The sequence below is a fragment of the Rissa tridactyla genome, chromosome 8 (genome assembly GCF_028500815.1).
Source record: "Rissa tridactyla isolate bRisTri1 chromosome 8, bRisTri1.patW.cur.20221130, whole genome shotgun sequence".
Taxonomy (NCBI): domain Eukaryota; kingdom Metazoa; phylum Chordata; class Aves; order Charadriiformes; family Laridae; genus Rissa; species Rissa tridactyla.
In genome coordinates, this window is record NC_071473.1 from 31,225,352 (window position 1) to 31,250,919 (window position 25,568).

General features: G+C 39.3%; 1 long non-coding RNA gene across 3 annotated transcripts in view; it reads right to left on the bottom strand.

The window, feature by feature from the left end:
* The window catches only part of LOC128914152 (uncharacterized), an 86,480-nt gene extending 69,562 nt beyond the window's left edge, over window positions 1-16,918 (bottom strand). For 2 of the 3 annotated variants that reach the window (XR_008468201.1, XR_008468198.1), the window contains exons 1-2: window positions 16,051-16,095; window positions 15,521-15,610 (exon numbers count right to left, since the gene is read on the bottom strand). This is a non-coding gene — a long non-coding RNA (uncharacterized LOC128914152). Of the gene's footprint in view, window positions 1-15,520; window positions 15,611-16,050; window positions 16,096-16,827 lie in introns of those variants that run through there. The other variant, XR_008468200.1, reaches the window with a different exon arrangement.
* Between the last annotated feature and the right edge of the window lie 8,650 nt (window positions 16,919-25,568).

Here is a 25,568-nt window from a genome sequence, read left to right on the forward strand (position 1 = left end):
TTTTCTGACATTGTTTTCTGTCGTCAAGTATACGTGTTCTCCTGTGCTATTTCTTGCAAAAATCTCCGCCCAACTAAATGAAGCAATTCAATTTTATTGGATGGATCCTTTGTTTTCCAACCTATTTTCTAATGAGAATAGTGGCTATAGTGTTTGTACACTTTGTATGCATATATGTTTATAAGCTTATAAAAATGTATGTATGCTTATATATATACATATATTTGCACATATCAATATTGTACTTTATATATATTAAATGCATTTTAATATATATACACAAACACATACACAGAGCAAATACGGTTAGAAATTTTGATTTAGTGTTTGTATTTAGCACAAAATCTTGTTAATAAAATTCTCTTTACAAAGATCCATGGCTATAAGAAGACTAGGAAAATGAAACAATTAAATAAACAGCTTAAGCAAAAACAAATTTCTGAAAGTTAAGATTTTACCTAAAGCACATTGCGAAGATTTGCTGAGTGGGTTAAAGAGGGAATAAGAGCAGGCCCTAAGACCATTTTGTATAGCTAAAGTTATTGCATATTTATCAACTGTATTAAGCCATATCAAGATATATCACGATGAGAATTACTATTTTTATCATTAGCTTGGGGAGATAAATCACATACCTTTCTATGAAAGCTTATCAAACGTCTAACAACTTCAGCTCCTTTATTAAAACTGCCAATGCTGGCCATGTCCCCTTCAAAATAGCAGGCGGCATAGAGTTCATTAGCTGCAATAATTTCTCTTGTGTAAGTTTACTTATTTGGTTTTTACTTGTTAGGTTTTTGGATTTGGTCTTGAAAATAAGTTTGTGTGAATGGTTCTCTTTGGGATTGTCCAGCTTCCTTCCACCTCCTTCTTAACGGCCCCTCCTGCAGCAGGACATCCTGCATTTTAGGAATTTCAGTTTGTTATCTCAGTAGCTTTAAAAGCATTGTCTGAGTCAGGAATTTTCTTTTTGTCTTAAGTGTCTGGTGTGCAGCTGGCATCTAACCTCATACACATGTGTACTCTCAGATCTGTCTTTTCCAAGCTGACTTTCGACATAGACATAGTCTGCATGAAAGAGCTGAACAGGGCACTGCTCCAAGACAAGCGAAGCATCTAGGATGCTCTGTGTGTTATTCTTTTTCCTAGTAGTAGCACTATAGAGACTTTTCTCTCCCTTCCCAAAGTCCTCTGATGTAGATGCTCATATTGATAAAAAAAATAAAAAAAATAAAAAAACCACACAAACTTGTCTTAGTATTCTGTGTGTTAATACATACATGCGTGTAATGAAAATGTATTCACACATAGGAGTGTAAATTTCACACTTTTCCTCACACTTGGCAGTTTCCATTACCCACAGTTATCTTTGTTAGTCAAGAGTAACTCTATAGGCTCATTCGCCTCTAAAATGATCTGTTATCTTAAAAACTAGAGAAGCTCTCCAGACCTATGACAGAGCTCAGAGATTGCACACCAGGGTTAGTCAATTCGGTACTATTATTTTCACTTTGGCTCAAAGGCATGCATCACAGATTGCCCACTGGGAGACTTCCATCTCAGTCATCATTCCCTCTCTGCAGTAAAGTGCTTTGGATACAGAAGAGTGTCCCTGCCTGAAAAATTCTTCTACAAATATCCAAAGTGGACTAACTGCTATCACAGTCATAAAAACAGACATGTGCCAAAATGGACTTGGGGCTGGAGCTAAAAAGAGAAACAGGAGACAGTCTGTCTGGTAATGCCACGTTTTTGTCTTTAAATATGTTGTCAAAAGTTCTTACATTTTGCATGTTTCATAAATGCTTGCTTATTGACACTAAAGCAGCAATATTTACAGGACTAGGTCACTGGATGAGGAACCAGTACTTGAGTTTAATTTTTGGCTCTGCCATAGGATCACTGTACTATCTTAAGCAAGTCATTGAAACACTTCACACCCCATTACGCCAGTGTGTGACATGACCCAGAAACCACAGTTACTTGGGGACTCAGTTTGATAACTGTTCCCATTTTACTTGACTGAGAATAAACATCAAATGAGCAAAGTTATTTTTCTATCTAACTTAACTCAGCCATAATAAATATTTTCTCCTGATTTTGGAATAAATGGTGATTCCTAAAAAAAAAAAAAAAAAAAAAAAAACACCAAAACCAAGAGTGTAGGTTTACAAGTCAAAATCTTCAGCTATTCATTAATGAGTCTGGATCCTACCTTAAAGCTTAACTGATATATTTACATGATTTGACATGAGAATTTAAACTTCTTAAGGACAAAATTTATATTTTTAATAATAAAGTCCATTTTACCTGTTATAGTTACACTTAGAGTACTAACCAAGCATTTAATAGCAATGCGGTCTTCATAGGTACTAGCGCAGTTGCACATGTTTTCTTTTAAAAATAATGTAACAAACGCTTTAAAATTAACCCCCTTTCACATTGCTTGTTACTGTCTGTGATGAATATATTGTCCATATCATCACTTTCCTCTACAACAGTCAGAGATAGACAGCTTCCTTGCTCATTGAAAGAAACAATGTCTAGATCTCTTTCAGGTGTCTGTTTAGATTTCATTCTTCATTTCATATTGGTACAAACACCAATTTTTGCATTTGCTTTGTGCATTTATTTTGGTTGTAACTCTATAGCTCATATTGAAGCCTAGTAGTTCTACGAGTTGAGTCTTTTGTGCTACAAACCATGGCACCTAAAGATACTCAGCTCCTTGTCACTCCAGTAATGAGGTACTTGGCACCCATGACTGTGAGAAAGCATAACAGAACATTCGGCAGCAGTTGTACCCCACTTTACTTCTCTTTTGAGGATATGAGAGACAAACACAAAGATAACGTCATCACACTAATGCCAGTATCATTCCACCAGCAACAATGGCATTGGAAGTTTTGTAGTAGTCAGGTCTGCAGAAAAGTGCTTTCTGCAAAGTAACCCAGCAGTACAGCAAGCTATTTGCTATGGAAACTTGCCTTTTTACTCATGGAGTTCTAGAATGGCTTTAGACCACATTCACAGCATCCAATGTTGCATTCAGAGATGTACGTTACCTTGCACCTCTGGCAAACAGCTCCTGAAGAATAGCTACTACTATGTAAATTGGCTTCTTACCTAACTGCTCATAAAACCTTCTGTTCAGACAAAAAATCTAGAAGATGACATAGGGATGCTATTTGTACATACTAGTACATGTATATCAGTAGAGAGGGAGATGAAACACAAAAATGCACACCATATAGTAGACCAAAAGGAGACATTAGACGGCTCAGTATCATACTAACCAACCCATAAAGGCAGGTTGACAAAAAAAGTACATGACATCAAGCGTTCACAATAATAACTAGGTGAAAAGTATATTTTAGGATGCCAAGAACTTCCTATTGATATTATTTTTGCCCTGCTTGAGCTCAGTGGGTGCGTATGAATTGAGATGCATTTGCTGTTCATTTGGTTTGCCCCAGCCCATCACAGTCATCTGTATACGCTCTACAACATTGTCCAAAATTAATGCAAAGCTGGAAAACACTAGATGATCATCCAGACACTTCTGCTTTTATCCTCTCAAACCAGAGATGCTATGAAGCTTAACAGCCAAATTAATCCAGAAACTATAGACTTCCACTGAAAAAAACTACAACCCATGAATTAGCAGCATTCACAGCTAGAGAGATGCAAGATGAAACAGTGATCTAAAGAATAATGAAAGTTGGGCCTTCAGCAAGAATACCATGTGTAAGAAAGGGAGGTTGGAAACACGTCTGTTCTTGAAAAACTGACCCCTAAGCTAGATACCTGAGGTTTGTCTCTTGAAAATGTACTAAAATAGTTGTTCTGGGAAAATAGTTGTCCTGGGATATAACTTCAAGTGGATATACTTATTCTGGAACAAGAATTCTCAAAATCTGTGGGAAGGGCCCAGGAAGACAGACAGGACAAGGGTTCTACTGAGATAAGTAGTGTTCCAGGATATTAAATATTGAAGTGTGTTGCCTTTGGTACATTTTAGGTATTGATGAGCATTTTAGGCATTGCAGGGGGCCTTTTTTCCCCCTTACGGGCTGCCTTATTTGAGGCCTTTGGGGGAAGTTAAACTGTAGTTTAACTTCCCCCAAAGAACTAGAACTTGTAGTTCTAGTTATTAGATCTCTCTAGTTTCCCATACTATTCTAGTTACAATTTTGCTGCCATCCTGAATAGGCACATCTCATCATACCGATGACCCATACAGCAAATCTCTCCACACCCTTCTGCTGATTGTTATATCTGGGTCACATCTAAGTGCAGAGCTGCTGAGATCCAGCTAATAGAGGTGGGATTGTCAGCACTGTTCTTTGCTATATTGTGATATTTTTTCTTTCCAGTCCTTTATTTCAGAGTAATTATTGCATTTATTTCCATAGTCCCAAAACAAGACTCCTCTCATTACTTTTCTGTATAACCTCCCTTCCATGTAGCATAACAAGTGGAGGGAAAACAGAAAATTAGAACAAGTATTTTTACAACACAAAACTACCTTATTCAGAAAGCTCTATCCCAATGTGGCTCTTGGACTTCAGAGTCCTAAGCACAGGGATATGCAGTCTGAGACAGTGGGAGGAAATACTAATTCATGTGTTAAAATGCAAAGGTTTTGAAAAGGAAGCATGCGGCATTACTGATAGACTCTTCTTTGGAGAATCAGGATGCTGTTCCTCTCTGCTGCACTGACCAGCCATACTCTGCTGCGAATGTTTTGTAATCAGAGCCATGTAAAACAAGGCACTGTAAGGCTGTGATCTATTTTGCTGAGCATTATCAATCTTTAACAAAACATCAGAATTATGTTGGCTGTTAATAAAAATGTCTTGGTTAGGAAGGATGCTTCGGAGCTGAATCAAGCACTAGTACGTGAGGACTAGAGTGACCAAAGCAAACAGAAGGGCATCAGAATAGTTTGTCCACTGGTAGATTCAAGACAAAACGCTAGTTTACAAACACTTAGATAAGATTTTTCATTGTTATGCCTCCTCTGCATAGCATTAAGGAACATGTAGTTCTCTTCACTTTACATTGTGGTTTTCCTCAAGGATACAATTAAAATGGCATTTAATTTTGACTGTAAGCTACAGGCTAAGAAGCCTTCATTGCTTCAGTTGTAATGTCTTGGGTTTATCTTATCAGTGTAGTTAAGCCTCATCAGTTTAAAGTGTAGCTAAAGGGAACTTGATCCCATCTTCCTTGTGCCCACATGCATTTTGCCCTGATCACTTACCCAAAAGTGTAGTTTTTCTACAAGTTTTGAGAGCTTTCACTGCAATTGCCTCATTGATGACTTTATGTTCTACACCGACATCAAATGGCAGATTACCAGCTCTGGGTGTATTTTAATGAGTTTACTGGAATCACTAGAACCTTTCAGATAAGTGAGGCTAGAGGTAAGAACAGATTCCCAAGGGCATAGCCCTCAATACCCAATTGCCTCTGAAAGACAGCCCAGTTAGGCTCCAAACCCTTTTGCATGCATCTGAAAAGTCCTCTGGAGGATCCAGATTCCCTAGACAGTTCCAAAAAATCTCAACACCTAATCCTGTCAGGAAAAATAAGGTCACAGAATCATTCCATCTGGAAGGGACCTCAGAGCATCTCTGTCTCGCCTCCCACTCAAAACGGCTTCAGCAGTGAATCCAGACCATATTTCCCAGGGCTTTTACAGTTCCAGAAAACCTCCAAGACGGATTGCACAGCTTCCTCCAAAAAACTGTTCCACTGCTTTGTTATGCTTTTAGTGACTTTTTTCTTTTTATTTACATCAGACCACCTGATTCAATTTATGACCAGTCTTTTGTTTTCTTGTCCTGCACCTCTGAGACCCTGGCTCCATCTTCTGCTGTTAGGTCCCCCACCATCCTTCCTTCCCTCCAGGCTGAGCAAGCCCTTGACCCTCAGCCTCTTCTTCACAGGGCTTCTGCTCCAGCCCCCAAGGAGTCTGATGGCTTCTACTGAACTCACTCCAGTTTAATCCATTCTTTCCTGTACCAAGGGACACAAAACTAGATGAAGTAATCAGTTGCTCATCAGCAAGTAATATCTGTTATTATACTCAAACATAGCACACGCTTATTGCTTACAAGCAAGAATATCACTATACGAAGAGAGCCATGTATCCATATACCAGCTGCGGGTGTGCATTCCTATTTCATTTTCACAACAGTTTTTAAACTTATTGCAATTGAGTTATAGTAAAGATTTTAAACACTTCAGGACCAACGAAGCAGGCTAAAAATTAATTGAAGTGTCTTAGCTGAACATTTCTTGACGCTTAATGGACAATGGCTCAAGTCTGCATTGTGCTGAAGTTTATGCAGACTTTTAGATCAGCATAGAGGGAGTAGAGGCTGCTTGTTAAGTGCTGTCATTTTGACTTGGTCGTATTTTTACATCCCCCTGTTGTAAACAACTCTACAAGGTGACGGTCAATAGCAATTCAGGCCCAGTTCCACTATTGTTTTAGAAGCATCTTGTGTTCATTGTACCTGATGGCTTCCAGTCTGAATGCTCTCAAAATATGTACAAATTTAATCAAACTGTTCGTCGACAGCTTTAAAAGAAATAATGGCTTTGTGTTTGTGCTTTGGTCATAAAAACATTATTCAGTGACAAACATTCTAGAAGTCCCATAAAAAACAATCCCCTAGTATAAATCAAAGAGGGTAAACCTTGCAAAGCAATATCACTGATGTCTATTATCCAGATATGATAGATTAGCTGCTTACCCCAACCTCATCTAAGTGCCAATCTATGGTGCACAATACAAGCACATTTGTTTCTAAAAATAGCAAAGAAAATAAGTTGGCCAGACAAAACCTGCCACCTTTGTCCTAATAATACTTCACATCTGAATCAGAAAGTTCTTAAAGAGATAATATGGTACAAAAAAGCTGATTAGCAACATCTATGGCTCCTACGAGGCACAAAAAAGATGCAAGGAAAACACATTGCAACTTAGTATTTGATTAATTAGCATGAGCAAAGCAATGGTGCTGTTGCAGACATCATTAAGTGGTTTCTGTACTAACAAGACATTGAGAAATCATAACTCTTGACATTTTATCTAGATAAATAAAAAGGTGTTTGATTGGTAGCTTTGTAGATATTTAATAGCCTTAACTTACATGTATATTGGGAAGGAAGGATTACCCACACATTTGATAATTTAAGCTCCAAACAGTTTCGACCCTGGATTATACGTCAAAATTGTGTATGCTCTCCCCTTTCATAAATCCTGTATTTTATATCGCCACAATCTCAGCTATAATTCTCAGGGATGAGCAAGCCCAAATGTACATTATACTCTGTTAACTGAAAAGAGGCTTCAGCATCAAGTTTTATACTCTTATAAAAATTAGAAATGTCTAAGTTTCAGTGTGTAAAGATATATCTCCTTCAGTTGCTGCCTACAGCTTGCTATAACCTCATGGCAAATTCAATATCTTGCCACTTTCTAAAATGTAAACTTCATTCTTAAGGGAATAGTCGAAGCAGACAAAAGTACAATAGATCTTTACTGAAATGAATACAAACTACACCTCATGGACAGAACAATATTAGTATTGCTTAGAGGGTCTCGTGTGACATTTCCAGACAAACCTTCCTCAAATCCATTCCAAAAGTTACAGGAAACAGCTGTATTTATGGTGAAATACCTTACAAACACAGAAACCTTTTCCACAGTTTTCTTTTCTACTTGTGCATTACTTCACTGTTGTAATTTGGATTTTTGCCACAGACAATTTTTTATGAAGTGACTAAAAATCAAATATTAAGGTGTTAAGGGGAGAAACCATCATTTCAGCACAGGAACAGCTATATGCCATAGTTGTAGATTTGTTTCTTTGGGGTTTTTTTTTCTGTCTTTCTCTTGGTCTTCCTACAATAAATTTTTATTTTTTAAATACCAGCTAGTTTAAATCAAGAGTGATGAAAATCTGAGAAATAATGAAGTCAGTATCAAAGGAGGGAAGAAAACAGGCACTATCAGGCATCTGGAGGGGTAAGGAAAAAAAGAGTCAAATTATTGCTGCCAAGGGGAGCAAAACAACAAAAGAAACACTTTTACAGGACTCCATGCTTCAGTTCTTTCACAGAACAGCTTGATTTTTGTTCCAGAGCAAAATTTTTTTGCTTTTGGCTTCTTGCTTCTGTAGTTTCACAAGTAGCAATTTTCATTGCAGTCTAAGTTATTATATTGACTGGTGTCTTTTTGGTTGAAGTGTAGCGTAAGCTGTGAGAGCTGAAGAGATCGCTCTCTTGATTTTGCTGAGTGGTGGACCGGACCCTTCACTCCTGGTAGCCTAGTCCCAGACCTCAAGGGAAACCTAGTGACCTATTTCAAACACATGCAAAAGCTATAGCCACACTTTTTAGGGTGATATTAAGCCTGAAGATACCAAAAAAAATACCAGAATAAGTCCACATTTTTATGCTGTTACCTTTACACAAGAAATCTTACATTACACATTTACCTCTTTACTGATCCGTAGCCAAATGCCGAATCAGATACAAATAGAAGGACCAGATTTAGAAAAGGACTTTCACATATCAGACAAGTTTTTCTACATTCTAATTTAGAATTTGCAACAAAAATGTTGGAAGACACCTTTAGAAACTTATCTTTGATAATGGTTTTAATGAAAGCAAAAAAACAGAATACATAATACAGAAACTGAAAAGAATAGATGGATGTTTTTTCTGGAAATCTGACCTCAGTTAATAACTTATTACTAGTCTCTTTTTTTTTCCCCTGGGGCTGAGTCTTAGATGGAAAAGAGTCCATTTGGTTTTTCACCAAATGCAAATCTGACAAGGAGAGTAATCTAGTTTATTTTATGGGTACATATCAAATACAATGAAGAAAACCTTCCTGAACACAAAGGCAAAAGCACACACTCACAAAATTTGGAACTAAATCTTAAAACCAAAATTGAACAAAATATGTTGAAGACATATTGGTGACAGAACTTCTTCATTTCCTTTTTAACTAGAAGTAGGGGGAAAAAAATCATGCTATCAGGATAAAGATCACTTTCAACATTCTCAGGAAGGAGTGAAACAAAAATGTTGCTCTCCAATGACAAGTTTAGGATACTATTTTCCAGGGTAACTTTGTTAACTCCTCAAATTGGAGGAATTGCTGAAAAAAAGCCTAATCTTTTTAGAGCATGAGTCATGAAACTTCAGTTAAATGCTTTCAGCCCAGCCTGGTCCTCTGCACTGGTAAGATCTGACAGGGTGCTTTGGTGCGGTATTACACCAGATTTTGGCACTGCCATGTAGTCAAGTCTGAATAAATCAATGGAATTTATATTTATGCTTAAAATTATGCCAAAGTGATTTCCTCAATAAAGCCACAATGAACAACGTATTATCAATATGCATTAAAAAGACAGTTCATATTATAAATTACTATTTTACCTTTATGATGCATTGAAAGAGTACAGTACTTTGCCAGCCTTGATATATTAAAATGCCCTCATAAGTTGTATTAAAATAGCTTTGTGAAGCATTCATAATATAGTATAATACTTGTAATGCCTAACAATAGGTGATAGCCTAAAACATAAAAGCTTTTCTAAACACGTCAGAAATGGTTTTTAGCATTGGATGTTCTGGTCTGATAAGACACTCCTGCACTAAGGCAATCAACAGAAATTAGCAATTGACATGAAAATTACTGTACAAGAAATTGTGTTGGGTTTATTTCCCCCCACTCTTTCATTATGCCTTTGCATACTCTATAAACAGATTAAAGAGAAAATTCACAACTAGGAGAGATTGAACAGCAGGAAAATATTTTCCAGAATTAGCCAGAAGTATTTTTAATTCTGAGAAAGATTTGATACTTAAGAATAATGACATAAAAATATCTCCTCTTTTCAATCTTTTATTTCAAAACATGTTCAGCTGGTATTCCATGCAAGTCAGACTTGAACTCATTGAACATATCCTTTGCAATGGTTACGATCTCTGCCAAGCTCAGTTGTGGCACTGAACTTGTTCTGCTATTCCTTTTTTTATTTTTAATAATTTTTATTTAAAATTATTATAAAATAAAAAATAAAATTATAAAAATAATTTTTAATTATTTTTAATTTATATTTTTATCTATGCTATTCCTTTTTTTATTTTTTTGCTATTCCTTTTTTTATTTTTATAAGATACATGTAAAATTATTTATATATAGGATAATGTAGAATAAATTATGGTGGGGTAAGAAAGAAAGTTTGGAGGTTTGTTTCTTTTTTTAATCAAAAACAGTTTGTGACTGTTACTTTCAATGAAGCCACGTATCCCAAATGAGTTCTGAGACACTGAGCATGCGGCACATGGAGTACTAGAAAATAATGCTAACACCGCCTTGAAGAGATTTATGTTGTTGCTTATTTATTGGTTTTTACCTTCTTGGGAGTTTTGTTTGATACCCATTTTCTGTACCACTGTACAAGATATACAGGCTGCTAAGGGCATCTGATACAGTTTTGAATTAAACAATTTATGCCAAATCTAAAATGTATTTCATTTTTAATTGTCAAATTAAACCCATTCTCTCTTGTTTTCTTTCTGAGAACAAATGCACAGTGCACTCACTCTGCATGCTGACAGGTTTTTGGCTGCTTGTAAATCCTGAAAATATTGATCAGTTAAAAATATTCGGATGCTTGCATCCCTCTATTCTGCTTACCACAGCCTTTCTTTCCTGGTCAGCTAGGAGGGCACCAGCAATTTTGTTATAATGATAAATGACCCTCATAGACAGGTCACTCTTTTTTACCTAAAGCCACAATTTGCTCCTTCCTTTAGGTCACAACCTGATTTCTCAGGGTGACAGATTTATTACTTTCTTTGTGTGCTAAAAACCAAATCACCAACAATTGCTCAAAATACAGTCCTGTCACAATAACCGTAAGCACTTCCCAGCCAGAATGATGCAACACAAGAGGTTTTTTTCCTGTTTTCAAAGCAGCAAAATCACTTGTATGTTTACCACAGCTGTTGTGAAGAGCCATTTGGCTCATTTCATTATACACAACAACATGTCCAGGTGACTCCCCAAAGAATAAAATATTAAAAACATTATTAAAAGCACCATTAAGTCTTTCATAATAAGAGATGCCACTTTTTTTAAGTGAGGGTCATGAAAGAGTAACTTCAGACTGGCCTGTCTGTGGTTGTGAAGAAGAGCCTTCTGGGTGGAAGTAGTAAAAATATGTTTGCCAGAAAATAAGTGAGCTTTATGGGCACTTCTATCTCATCCCCAGTATCTGGACCACTGGGGAAACTCAGCATTATTCTCCAGTAAAAACTGTATTTTTAGTTTCCTAACATGTCTCCAGGAAGACTCTTTTCTGATTACTCTAGATAACACGATGGTCTCAGGATGCTGATCCCATGCAATGTCACAGAAACTAAGACCTCTTTTGGATTTGAGTAAAATCCAGTTCCTCAGTCCTCAAAAACCTTGGTCCAGCTACAGTTCCCCAAATGGAAAATTCAGTATGACTAGAATAGGGCAGGAAAGGAGTACTCAAGCAGAAGAACTAAATAAGGCTCGGTGCCTACTTCCCACATTACACACTAAGGGACATTGACTGACCTTCCATGAGCACGGCTGGAAGACAGGTGTACCAGAACTAGCAACTCAAGGAACAAAGTCACGAGTAGCCCTGGACCAGGGAAGCATGACCAGAACCTGCCAATATAAAAAATAGAGACATTCAGGATCTACACTACTCCAGTGCAGAATCAACCCATGTCCTCAGAGTCCACAACGTATCCACCACATTAACAGCATTTAATTTCTTATCTTCAACCTCAAAATATTAAGTCTTGCAATATTAACTATTATGTTGGGACAGTATATATTTTATAGGAATACAGGAACGGCCAGGAAGCAAGCGAGTGGATGGCCAAGACTACGAGTTTTGGACCAAAAATAGCAAGTAGACCAGCTGTTACAGAAATAACGCTTCTGTCAAAGATTACACTGTCTTGTGAGAATCTGATTTAAAAGGCAAAGAAAGAGCTGAGCTACAACGCAATGTGCCATTTTTTATGGAAACAGTCATCTTTTGAAGAAAAACGTTAACTTGGAGTCTCACATCCATAACGTCTTCCTGGTAAGACATCAGACCACAATCAAAAGAACTAAGTTGCTTCCCGTCTCATTCGAGCTTGGTAAAGTACTTCATCACTTCGTACCTAGCCCCATCCAAAACCCAAAACATTATAACACTTTCTTTTACCTTCACATCCTCAGATGACAAAAACCTCCAAGCAAATCCTAATAGCTTACATACGTACTAATAGCTAGCAAAACAGGGACACATTCCTTTGGATGCCTGGATGCTAGTTCTATACAACCAAAACCAACTAATAGGACAGTAGAGGCAGGCACTTTCCAGGCAGGCTTCTTTCCTGAAGCAGCTTGCAAATAAACAGGTTCTTCTCTTACGAACCTTTTCATGACTCTGATATTAAGAACAGTTTAATTATATTTCTCAAAGGTTTGCAACATTTTGTCGTATAAGATTCATCATCTGCTTTCAGCACCCCTTTAATGTGATGCTGATAAGGGTGAGTCTTTGTGAAGAAAGGCACTAAAACATTCAAGTATCACCAGTTCTGAAAATGTTCAAATCATTCCGAGATATGTGATTTGGCACAGCTGAAGTTCTATACTACTGCAATTGAGCTTCAGCCCTATAACCCTCACACAGACAAAACTCCAAGGTGTTTTCCCACATAAAGACAAGGGAAGACAGTCTGCACAGGGTACATTTTATAGTCTGTAAACTCCTGAGGCTGGTCTGACCAAAATTCTCATTTTACTGAGTTCTAAATCCTGATTATTTCAGTTTTTTAGCTCATAACAATATACTTTTTACAGAGCTATTGTCCTTATACTGTGCGATGTTTGTGATATTATGCCATTAAACACACACTGTAAACATCTACTGCTGGTTAATGCATAATTTAATAGAACAGCTTTTGATAACCTGCATGTAGTACTGTAGAGTTCATAAGGTAGCAGATACAAGCACAAGGAAACAAACGAAGCAGAACTATTTCATTTAGAAACTAGTGCATCCTTTGGAATAAGTGCCAAGTAAGATCGCTGGAGTGAATAGCATAGCTGAAACTTATCAAAAGAGAGACTCCGGCAGGAGCAAGTGCTAAGAGAGGTACAGCAAGCATTAACAGAGAAAGCAATTAAGTGAGGCTGAGGAGAAGAAAAAAAATAGAAAAAAGAAAAGAAAGGGCTTCTTGGGGTAAAAGACCTGCTTCTGTATATCAATTTGAATGCCATTAAAAGTCCAAATATACTGAGCTGGAGAAACTCCTGATTTTCAGTGAATAACTGACATTATGTCCCAGTCTTTTGGGTACAAATAGAGACACTCTGGTCCTGTACAATTTGGGTTTTTTTATCTATCCGTGCTTGATGTGCACGTGGGGATCCCAAGGTGTCTCACAAGATCTGGATATAATGCTCACTTGATCCTATTACTCATTTAAAATGTACTTGTTTGCAAACATGATCCTTTTCTTGCCATTTCACAACAGATTTCCTTGCTCCTGAGCTTTACCTTGCACACAGTTTGCAATAAATACAAGCACCATCTAGTTGCTTTTAAGGAATTTAGATTGCCCTCCCAGCTGCAATCTTGTACATACATATGTCTGCCTCCAGCTGGCAACCCTCCGTTTCAGAAGAGCTACATAATGAACACAAGTTGTTTCCATTTCTCCCTGATTATTCTAACGAGTTTGTCTTCTCTGAGATATCTTCAATAAAAATAAAATCACACAATCCTAAAACATGCAAGACTCCCACTAACTTCCATAGGAGGTCTGCCTAAGAAGCGCATGGACCTGGGATATAAATACTCAGAAGCAAGATCTATCCACACCATACTTACACTCTACATGAGAATACAGGTGATAAGTAGCCTAAAAAAAGTCTACTTATCTTTACTGATATGTAATGAAGACTATTTTCTCTAAAATGCTTTTGGTATTGTTGAAAGAAATTACTACCTTTTCAAACCTATCCCCTGAAAGAAAAGAACATAAAGTTAGTGATCATTAGCCAGCTTTATTCTATTTACTGAGATAAGGTTTATAGCTCTGATATGAGACAAAATTCTCTCAAGACAGCTCACACTAACCTTTTAACATAGAAAGTATCAAGATACTAATAGATGCTGTCCTATTATGGCAGCTGCTGCAGGATAGACTGACTAAAGGAGCAAAAAGAAACTGCATTGTGCTCTGTTGTGTCAGTTTATTGTCACTGGACCTCTTTGCAGATAACTGTTTTGCAAGCTATAAGAAGACATGAAGTTGAATCTGCTGCTTTACTTTAGCCTGTCTTGCCCATATTTGTACAGGTCACATTCTGTGACTAAATTTCTTTCATTTCTCACAAAAAAGGCAAAAAGGTTCATTCTACTTCAGATTTTCCCTTTCCTTCTCATCAGGTTAACATGTGAACACCTAAACAAGGTGCTTTAAACTAGTAAGTAAACAAGCCTTCCCACCTAGAGTCACCAGAAGGAGAAAAATCTAATGACTTGCAAGCTGTTTGAACACACAAAACTATAGGGAGCTGCTCACCAGAGTTCTAACAAGCATCTCAAAAGCTCATCTGCCAGACCCTCTCATGATTACAAGCCGGAACGTGCCCATTAGGCTCCGAGGAAAATAAAAATCATACTGTTGTACCAATACAGTGGAAAATGCTAAATTTCTTTGCATGGGTGCCAGCCAGCACAGCTGCTAGAACAAAATTTAATGTTCAGAACAAAATCACCGTGCTGTGACCTCATTCTGAACATAGCTGTTTCCGAATTGAAGGGATAGAGACACAGAAGAGGGGAGTAAGCATGGGGGCCTGCCCTGCTCCCACCTTTGCTCTGGGTGAAGCAAAACTGTGCCTGCTAATCCAGATTAAAGAAATTCATGCCGCTACATGTATGGACAAACTTTAAAACAGATTTCCCTCAGCTAAACTTGCTTCTGAAAATTTCAGGAATAACGAACTAACACAAGCAGAAATAACCCTTAGGAATCACCTATACGCAAGGCTTTTTACCAGTTTAACTTGCTTAAATGGAAACCTTGGGAATTACTGGCATCAGGGGAGAGAAGTGCAATGACAGAAACCTAGAGGCAAGAACAATCCTGTGGCCAAAGTTGCATTTTTGTTTGCTCCCAACAAGCCTTCCCCAATGTTTCTGGTTTTTTCCTGTTGACTCTCAGATCACTTCCTCATAAGGGTGACTGTGCCTCTTTTTTCTTTAGGAATCCAAGAGAGACAAGGAAGCCACTGGTTAGAGAATTCTGGCAGCCACAATCACGGGATTCCCTCCCTGACTTGGCTTATACATCACTAAATTGTTGATAGTCTTGCTCACTGCTTCCCTTCCTATTACAAAGCTTCTTGTAGTTTAATTAAATGTTTACCAACCTATTTGCAATCTTCACATAAAGGCCCAAAGAGTATTACTCAGTTAACAACTCTTGAGATCAGGAATGGCAAGGATTTGTCTCAGTTTACCTGTTTCAACCAAAAAAAAAAAAAAAAAATCTGTATTAGTGACAAGACAGACAAGACAGATAAAGTTCTACTCACCTCAGTTTAACTACATCGGAATAAGGACAAACGCACAAATGCCATATGTTTCTAAAGCATGTTTTCTAACAGCGTGTTTTGCTGCACTTAAAGTAAAATAGGTAATTTTGTGTTTCCGCAACAGACTCTCAAACAAGTGTGAGGGATTTTCACTCAGATTCTCAGTTTTGATTATGTGCACAGGGCTACCTAATGCTTAACCCACATCTGTAACAATGCCTGAGAACAGCTCAGCTGCAGAGAATGAACCACAGACATTTGCACCTATGAATATCAGCTGCTACTTTTAGCTAAAGCACACATTTCTGGCATTATCACCAGGACCCAGCAGGACACACACTATTTGATTGCACAAGACACCCTACATATGCCTTGTGGAGCCAGAATGGTGAAATCCCAGCAGAGAGAGAGATAACCACCAAATGAAAACAGTAGCAGATTTAAATGCCTGCATGCATGAGAAGAGGCAGCTTTATCAAGGAAAACAGAGGTTTTGGCAGGACATCCCAGAACATACCACTTCCCAGCCTCCACCCCCCATTTAACTTTTGTATGCCCACCCTTTAAGGGCCTTAGTCAAAAATCACTGATGTCAATAAGCTTAGAGACATAGAATCACTTTTCCATGAAGGATCAAATCACACCAGGTACTGACCCATCACACATTTGCTGTTGGCTTTGTGCACGTACAGGGCAGTTACTATGAATCTGTCACAGATGCTTATTCCTGAGATGACGTAGTCATGCATATCAGAAATTAGAGTTTTGGCTTCTATTAAATGATCTAAAATTCAAGTTCTGTGCAAGAAGTTAAGTTTCCGAGATGCAGCCCAACTAAATCAAGCTGAATCAGACTGCTCTTTCTGTATGTCAAGCGCTAGTCTGACACCGGATCCTTTCACTTGGACTCTTTCTGGCTTTCACTATCTCCTCACAAGTTACTGAGAGCCAGCCTCTCTTTTCCCAGGCAGCAGTAGCAGGCATTATTTACCCCCTTCAGTGTAACCCTCTCAGCCTGTTCTTGGTACAGAGTATGTATGGATATAGATAATACAGCGAGCAAGCCTCATTGGAATAACCAAAGAGATAAAATGCACAAGCTATTTAACAAACAAAACATCTAAGATGGCATTTTTACATACCTTGAATGGCTCTAGTTGTTCAAATCATAATAACGTCATGTTAGGTTTTATTCTTAGATCTTTGAACTCCCTCCCACCCTTCACATCGGACCAGTAAGCACTGAAAAACTTTACATTGGGTAGCCCTCTTTTTTTAATTTTTACCTCCTTAAATCTTTGGTTCTCATCTCTTGGCAAAAATCCATTTAAACAGGGCTCACAAGTTAATGGTTAAACTTGTTGTTTGTAGTACCATTAATATAGGTCAAGCAGCACAATAGTTACAACTGCTGAGAGGGAAGGTACATAAAGACACAGTAAGCAGTTCAGGACCTTATTACAACACGTCTATCAAATGCAGGGGTACAAACAATGTGCCTGATTCATCAAAAAGATAACTTCTGCTGACAGTACACACTGTTCCCTGGAGTCTCTTACGCATGGCTCAAAAATTAAAATTGGAAATGTAAACTACACAGACACATTCTTGCAAATGCGAGTATGTTTCAGCACAGTGAGCATTTCTATGCAAAATACCAGATATAGGCATTGGGGTGAATTCAGCTCTCATTTGCATCACTGCAGAAATCAGCAACAGCTACGGCTTTACTCTGCATTTTCTCTCATGTAGCCAAGGGAAGAATTTGTCCCACCAGGCCCAAGGACACACATTTTTCACTGTGGGATGCACATACATAATGCCTACAAGAGGGATTACCTTATGCTTTACTCACGAATATTCAAAAGGACAGACCTCTATGCCTCAAAAAGTTAGTATTTCAGGAATACTGACAGTAAGTACTTTCTCAAAACTAATGGCACCTTAAAGCTTCACAACACAGATTACTTATGCTCAGTGCCAGTCATTCACTGTCTGCCAGTTCAAATAGACATCATTCCTGATTTGGCTCCCAAGCTCCCTGGCCAAGGTTCCCAAACTAAAGTAAATTCCCAGATACTCTGCTGGAGCAAAAGCATAAAGAATAGCCAGGCCTCAAGACTGACAGAGTCTATCACATGTGTCACTGATACATCTTCCTCTTCACAATTATTTGTAACATGATAGCATGTAGAAGCATTGATCAAGTTTGCAATGTGAAGTCATCCCTCACCTCCCCCCCACCCCAGCAAAACCAAACATGATAGAGCTAGGTTTTCTGACCAAGCATTTTGAAAGTATGAATAGCATTTCAATCAGTTTCTCCCTTTTAAACTGAAATACTTCTAAAATTCTTTTGCCTCAGTCTATTAATTAAAAAACTCCATTCATGCCCGATATTGCAGGATATTTCACTAGGCATAACAAAATTCAGACCCAACACCAGAAAAATGTAAACGATTGCAGATTAAAGGTACAATGTGCCCAAGACTTTCAGACTTTTGTGTTTTCTCACTGGTAAAAATGGAAGACAGCCTTCTTCCATTTATCTCGCTGACATAATGTTTTGCATTTCTGTGGTACCTGTTACCTCTTATTTCAATGCACTTTATGAACCTTGGACTAGATCTTCAGCAAGCGTGAATCAGTGTAGCTCATTACTGACTTTAACAAAACTTTTTTGAATCGCATTACGTGAAGAGTGATTAACTGGTGTTGCAGAGTCATGTATACAGATAAGAGACATATAACAATAACATGGTATTAAAACACAACAGATCTCAGCTGTAATGCTACTAATATTTTATGAGATAAAAACATCCTGTGGGGTTGCAATTTTAAATGCTGCTTAAAGCTCACCAAAAGCGTTCTAGCTTCCTTGTGCATGTTATACACTATTATACATGTCTCATCTGGGGTGTTTTCCTGTAAAGCAAATCACATCACACAATTAAAAATACATTTTTGACACTTTCCAAATTAACTCCAGTGCATGTTATGTAGACTACATAAGGCAGATCAACAGACTACTCTGCCTTCTCTTTGTACTCATCCTGGTAGGGCAGTCCTTCATAGCAGCTTGGATTATAAAATGGTTCGCTTCAACACAAATACCAACATGATAAAGGTATTTTTATGCATTCATCTGGACATTTTTTCTACTCCATATTACAGGTCATCTCTAATAGCTTCACATGCTGCTCTTCCCTCACTAGGATGAGATGTGCTCCTCTCTAGCACAGATGTACAGGAAACCCCGCTGCAGAATAGTTCCTCCCTATTAACAGAGCTGAATCCTTTTTGTACAGAAACTGCTTACATTAATGGAAACAGCATTGCCTCACACTATTATTTTTCTTGAAATCAATAAAGACTTGTTTTAATTCATTTGATAACTACAAAGAAGGAGAAATAAAGTAACACAAAGTCAAAAAACTTTCTGTCCGCAGAAAGTTACAAATAAGAAATATAAGAGTCCATAGAACATGATGTAATTGCTTGTAAAAACACATGTGACGTGGTGGGAGTAAGGCTGCTTCCTTAGGTACTCGAGGGATCTCTCTGCCCAGTCATCCAGGAAGCACAAGGTGGAGTTCTGCCCTGCTGATTTCTAAGGGGAGAAGGAAAGGACTTTGTCTTCTTCCACCCACCACCATCATTTCACCCTAAGAAGGTGAAATCTGCTGAATTTCAGCTAATAACACTTCATCCCATTCAAAATCGGGAAATAACAAAACACTTATAAATCCAGCAGAAACTGTAAATCAGCCAAACCAGTTCTATTGGCCTCTCTAAAATGTTGTTCTGATTCCAAAGATGCATGTTATATTTCAGTGAATTTCCCCTTCTGTTATTATGACTGTCCCATTTAAACAGAGTTTTAGGATGGATATTACTAAAGCTGTTAATATTGCTAAAGCACTTGCTAAACGTTGATAAATCAGTACAATTCAGCATTCAGGTGTAATTCCATTGTTTTAGCCAGAATCACAGATTGGTAGGGTTGGAAGGGACCTCTGGAGATCATCTAGTCCAACCCCCCTGCCAGAGCAGGGTCACCCAGAGCAGGTTGCACAGGAACACGTTCAGGCGGGTTTGGAATGTCTCCAGAGACGGAGACTCCACCACCTCTCTGGGCAGCCTGTGCCAGGGCTCTGCCACCCTCAAAGTAAAGAAGTTCCTCCTCATGTTTAGGTGGAACTTCCTATGCTCAAGTTTGGGCCCTTTACCTCTTGTCCTGTTGCCGGCCACCACTGAAAAGAGCCTGGCCCCAATCCTCCTGACACCCACCCTTTAAGTATTTATAAGCATTGATAAGATCCCCCCTCTGTCGTCTTTTTTCCAGACCGAAGAGACCCAAATCCTTCAGCCTTTCCTCATAAGAGAGGTGTTCCAGTCCCCTAATCATCTTGGTAGCCCCTTGCTGTACCCTCTCCAGCAGTTCCCTGTCCTTCTTGAACTGGGGAGCCCAGAGCTGGACACAGCACTCCAGATGCGGCCTCACCAGGGCAGAGTAGAGGGGGAGGATGACCTCCCTCCACCTGCTGGCCACACTCTTCTTGATGTATCCCAGGATGCCATTGGCCTTCTTGGCCACAAGGGCACATTGCTGGCTCATGGTCATCCTGTTGTCCACCAGGACTCTCAGGTGTCTTTACACAGAGCTGCTCCCCAGCAGGTCAGCCCCCAACCTGTACTGGTGCATGGGGTTATTCCTCCCCAGGTGCAGCACCCTACACTTGCCCTTATTGAATTCCTTAAGGTTCCTCTCTGCCCAAATCTCCAGCCTTGTCCAGGTCTCACTGTATGGCAGCACAGCCTTCTGGTGTGTCAGCCACCCCTCCCAGCTTTGTGTCATCGTCAAATTTGCTGAGGGTGCACTCTATCCCCTCATCCAGGTCATTGATGAATATATTGAACAGGACTGGACCCACTATTGAGCCCTGGGGAACACCACTTGTTACTGACCTCTAACTAGACTCCGTGCCCCTAATCATGACCCTCTGAGCTCTGTCTTTCAACCAGTTTTCAATCCACCCCAGTGTCCATTTATCTAATCCACACTTTCAAAGCTTCCCTACGAGGATGCTGTGGGAGACCGTGTCAAACACCTTGCTGAAGTCAAGGTAGACAACATCTGCTGCCCTCCCCTCATCTCACTTAGTTTCTACTATAATCCCAATAGAAACACACCTGGCAATAATCCAACCCTAATTTAATATACACATTCATAAAACCAGTGCAAGTTTCTGTGAAAACCATTAGGCCATAATAAAACCATTAATACATGTGACAAAACCTAATTCCTTGTTAGTGAAACTATGTAACCACTTATGAAGCAGGTGGGTGGTCCTGGAAATATGACACTTGCTGTGGAGAACTGTGGACTGTATTAGTGGTGTCTTATCTAAAGGAACGTTCACACTCTGTGGGAAGGGCACTAAGTAGGCTTCATCTCTAAGTCATGTACTTTATTAAGGATTCTTCTCTTGTGTGGCACGCTTGAAACGTAATAAACCATTCTGAAAACGACAAGTAGCAAACTCTCCTTTACAACAATTCAGTAACCTGGTGGGACAATAGGGCCTTTGTGCTTTGGAGTGACTCTAGGACTGAATCATATCATCACAGCGATTCAAAATTCTCTAAATGGCTTCTCAGAACAATGGTATAAAAGCAATTGAGGCTTAAGGAGAAGTACAAAGTACCATACATTGCAGACAGATTTCAACATTGTGGGTAATGAAATCAAGTAAGATAAAGTGAGGATCACCTCATTCACTCTCCAGCCACTTCTGGCTGGCTGCTTTAAAGATGGTTCTTTTTATCTTCCATAAGCAGAAAGCTGCAGGCTTACAGGTCCAACCTGTGAAACTCTGCCAGGTCTCAGAATTCCCCTGTGCACAGAGAGGTATTGCGTGGAAGGCTCAGTATTCTTAGAGTTTCATTTTAACATGTTTAAATTGTATTTTCCAGTCAGCTCGTCTCAAAGATGGTTTGGCAGAATCAAAAACATAGCTGTGGAAGTTCTGGGATGTTTAGTTTTTAGGCAGGTTGGTCAAACTGTAATATACTGAAGTTGTATCATAGTTGTTTTTATAGCAGTCAAGGCATTAAAAGGCTTCACAGGTAAGATACAATACCTTCTTGTAAAGACTGTATAGAACTCAGCCTAACAGATCCCTTCCAGGTATGATGTGTGAATACTTTTGATGTTATCACCACAGTTACCTCCTATGTATGAAGCAGTTAGACATATTGACATGTCTGTCTGAGCTGAAGCCTTTCTCAACAAGCTTTTGCGATAGGATCCGGATTAGCTTCAAATCCCAGAAGAATCTGTTATAAAGCCATAGAGCTAAAGCTTTTTAGCATTTGCTGTCGTGTTTGGGGTTTCTGGGGGTTTGAGTGGGTTTTTTTGTTTGGATTTTTTTTGGGAGGGAGTGGGGGGTGTTGTGGGTTTGTTTTTTTGGTTTTTTTTTTTTATGCCTTTTTATGCCGCAGAACCACTAAACTTGAAACCGTTCTGCTCAAAAAAAGCTCCCTGCAAAACAGGTTTTCCCTCTACAGCCTCTTTCAGCACAGACTAGCTCAGGAATGGGGTCCCAACAGCCCCCCGCATCCGGTGTAGTCAGAGGGACTTGGGAACCAAAACAACATCATAGACTGCAACTTTCCAGCAGAAAAAATCCAAATGCCGTGCTGCAATTGAGGCAACGGCTATCAAAAGATGTTAAGAAATATAGTACAAGCTCAAAGGTTAAAAGCAATCCTTATTCTTCCAAAGACTACTGTGCAAGAGTACAGCCTTAGGTTATTCGTGTTGCCTGCTATTTTAGTGTTGCATATATAGAATATATACTGTACCCCTTTTTATATATAAAGGAATAATTTCTACTAACAGCAGCAGTGCTGTTACTGCAACAAGCACAGAAGCCTAACTTGGGAACATCCTCAACATCTGCATTTCAGAAGATTCTCAGTGCAGGTGCCAAGATAAGATTTCAGACGCATGTGGGAAGCAGCAGCCAGACAAAAGCCATACACAACAGAAGACAGTGAAGGACCAGGCAAAAAAAGAAAAATGACATCTAAAGTCAAAGGGAGGGGGAATGAGATCAAACAGTAACAGAATGAAGAAGCAAGAGATAAAGACATTTGTGTTTGAAGTAACAAAACATGCTTTTATTCATGTTGTGGAAACATTTTAAGCTACGACAATTTCACATGAATTCTGCTAGTTTCTTAAGTCTGCTGATACTATAGGAGAAATGATACAGAAATGCTTGACTGCATGCCAAAATCCTAGAGTCTGTTGCAAAATCACAGAACATTTTCCAAACTTTTGAAACTTCAAAACAGTAAGTCTCAGCTCTTGTCCCTTCCCAACATTTTATATAACTACAGTGTCAGTGGCTTGACTAAAGCAACTCTCAGCAGGATAAATTAGGAAACAATTCTAGTTCATTATTTCTTTTTATAAAGAAAATGATAGAGCTGGTTGGAATCTCCACCAACGGAAGTCAGTCAGTCAGTTTGCCTGAACACTGATCTTGAATCAGAAAAAACTTCCACCCCATTCCATCCCTCTTCTGTCATTCATTGTTTGTCATTTGTCTCAGTGTCCTGTGGGTAAATAATTGATCTGGTACGTTTATTAATTTTAGCCTGAATGGATGTTTGCTCCAAGACTGAAAATCATCACCAAATTGTGTATATTTTTAGTTTATGAAACTCTGATGCCTTAATGAGAGAAGTCTATATAGCTTCTTGAGTTACAAGGTAGGGATCCAGGAAAGGCAAGACGACACTTCTTTTACAGCAAACAGGAATGTCTACGCTGGCATCCTACCTTCACTATCAGACTCAGAACTTGCCACACTGTTAATATGAAATGAAAAATCAATAGTTATTGTTCAGTCATTACCTCCCATCAACTGATGCATGAGTGTCAAACATGGCACTGAGTTAATGGTAACAAAAGGCACAGGGGTTATTTTTTCAGAAATAGGCTTGAGCTGCACATTACACATGTTCTGGCCCTAACTTCTCACCTGAACAAGCGCTCTCTCCCCTCTCAAGGCACTAGTGAGCAGGGCCCACACATCAACCACCCCAACTGGAGCTGGTGCAAGCTTTTCACAAGATCTTGTGAAGGTCAAGAACAAGGCCCTCAGGAACAAAGTAGCAGAACAGAGCTGGCAGACCTTTAAAAATGCTTTCCATTGAGCATAAGAGCTCTTGGTCCCCAGGTGAAAGAAATCAGGAAAAAAGGCAAAAGTCATGTCAGCTAGACACAAGCCAACAATGTGAGCTCCCAACCCAGAAGGCTTACCATATCCTGGGCTGCATCAAAAGAAGCATGGCTAGCATGTCAAGGGAGGTAGTTCTGCCTCTCTTCTCTGGTGAGACCCCACCTGGAGTACTGCATCCAGCTCTGGGGCCCCCAGCACAGGAAAGACAGGGACCTGTTGGAACAGGTCCAGTGGAGGGCCACAAGGATGATCAGACAGCTGGAGCACCTCTCCTGTGAAGACAGGCTGAGAGAGTTCGGGTTGTTCAGCCTGGAGAAGAGAAGGCTCTGAGGAGACCCTATAGCAGCCTTCCAGTACTTAAAGAAGGCTTATAAGAAAGACTGGCACAAATGTTTTAGCAGGGCCTGTTGCGGTAGGACAAAGGGCAATGATTTTAAACAAAAAGACAGTAGATTTAGACTAGATGCAAGGAAGAAGTTTTTTAGAACAAGGGTGGTGAATCACTGGCACAGGTTACCCAGAGATGTGGTAGATACCCCATCCCTGGAGACATTCATGGTCAGGTTGGATGGGGCTCTGAGCAACCTGACCTGGTTGAAGATGTGCCTGCTCATTGTATGGGGGTTGGACTAGGTGACCATTAAAGGTCCCTTCCAAGACAAACCATTCTATGATTCTAAGGACAGTGGTACCCTGTTCAGACACCACCAAAGGGAAAGAGCATGTTCTTCTTAGCTGTCTTTTGTTGTGAGCTATACAAGCAAAATTGCTTCCCCCTTTATAAAAGAAAAAAATCCAAACCTATGTATCTATAGGGAGAATCCCAAGACAAGCAGACTGCTATTTGAAAAGCCTCCACATTCTGAAAAGCCTCCACATTCTAACTGAAAAGGACATGTGAGTCACCAGCAAGTCCCTATGCTTCATTATAGAAATAGTTATTACCCATTCTTAGAAAGGGATGAGGAGAGCACCTACAGAAGGTGTCAGGGAAGAGCAAGGGCCAGGTGCAGCCTAATAGGAAGTAAACTGGGAAATAAGGGCAGTAGCAACATAGACTGGGCAGGAAACTCACCAACAGAGTGCAGTCCCATGGCACAGGAGCCGGTCAAGTAGAGTAGTGTCAAGTCCTACCAGTGCTTCAGCAGCCATTGAGTGAAAGCAATAAAATCATCCAGGTCTGAGGTCAAGCCAAAAAATCCAAAGAATAATTTAGGAACAGGGCCCCATCCAGCACACCTCAGGAAATAGGCTGAGTCCTCAGCTGGAGCTTAAATGAGCCTGTAGCCTAGTGGGCGAGGACCATGTGACTGGGGGCCCAGGTGAAGCTCGTCAGACCCATCAGGAACTCAGGGCCCTGTCAAAAGCTTGGTTGATTTCTTTTTTTATCATCCTGCTATTGCTTTATTGAATATCTCTTACTACTTATATATATGTATATATGTGTATATTTGTACTACAGTATTTTCCAGAGTTCGTGATCAGATCTCCATCTTAATTGTACACACTGTTGTCTGGATCACTGAAAAGCATTTCAGTCTAATGGGAGGCTAGGCAGCAGTGACCAGAGGAAAGCAAGAGTAACAGTTTTAGGATGAGAATAATGTGAGTTTACAGTTAATAAGGGT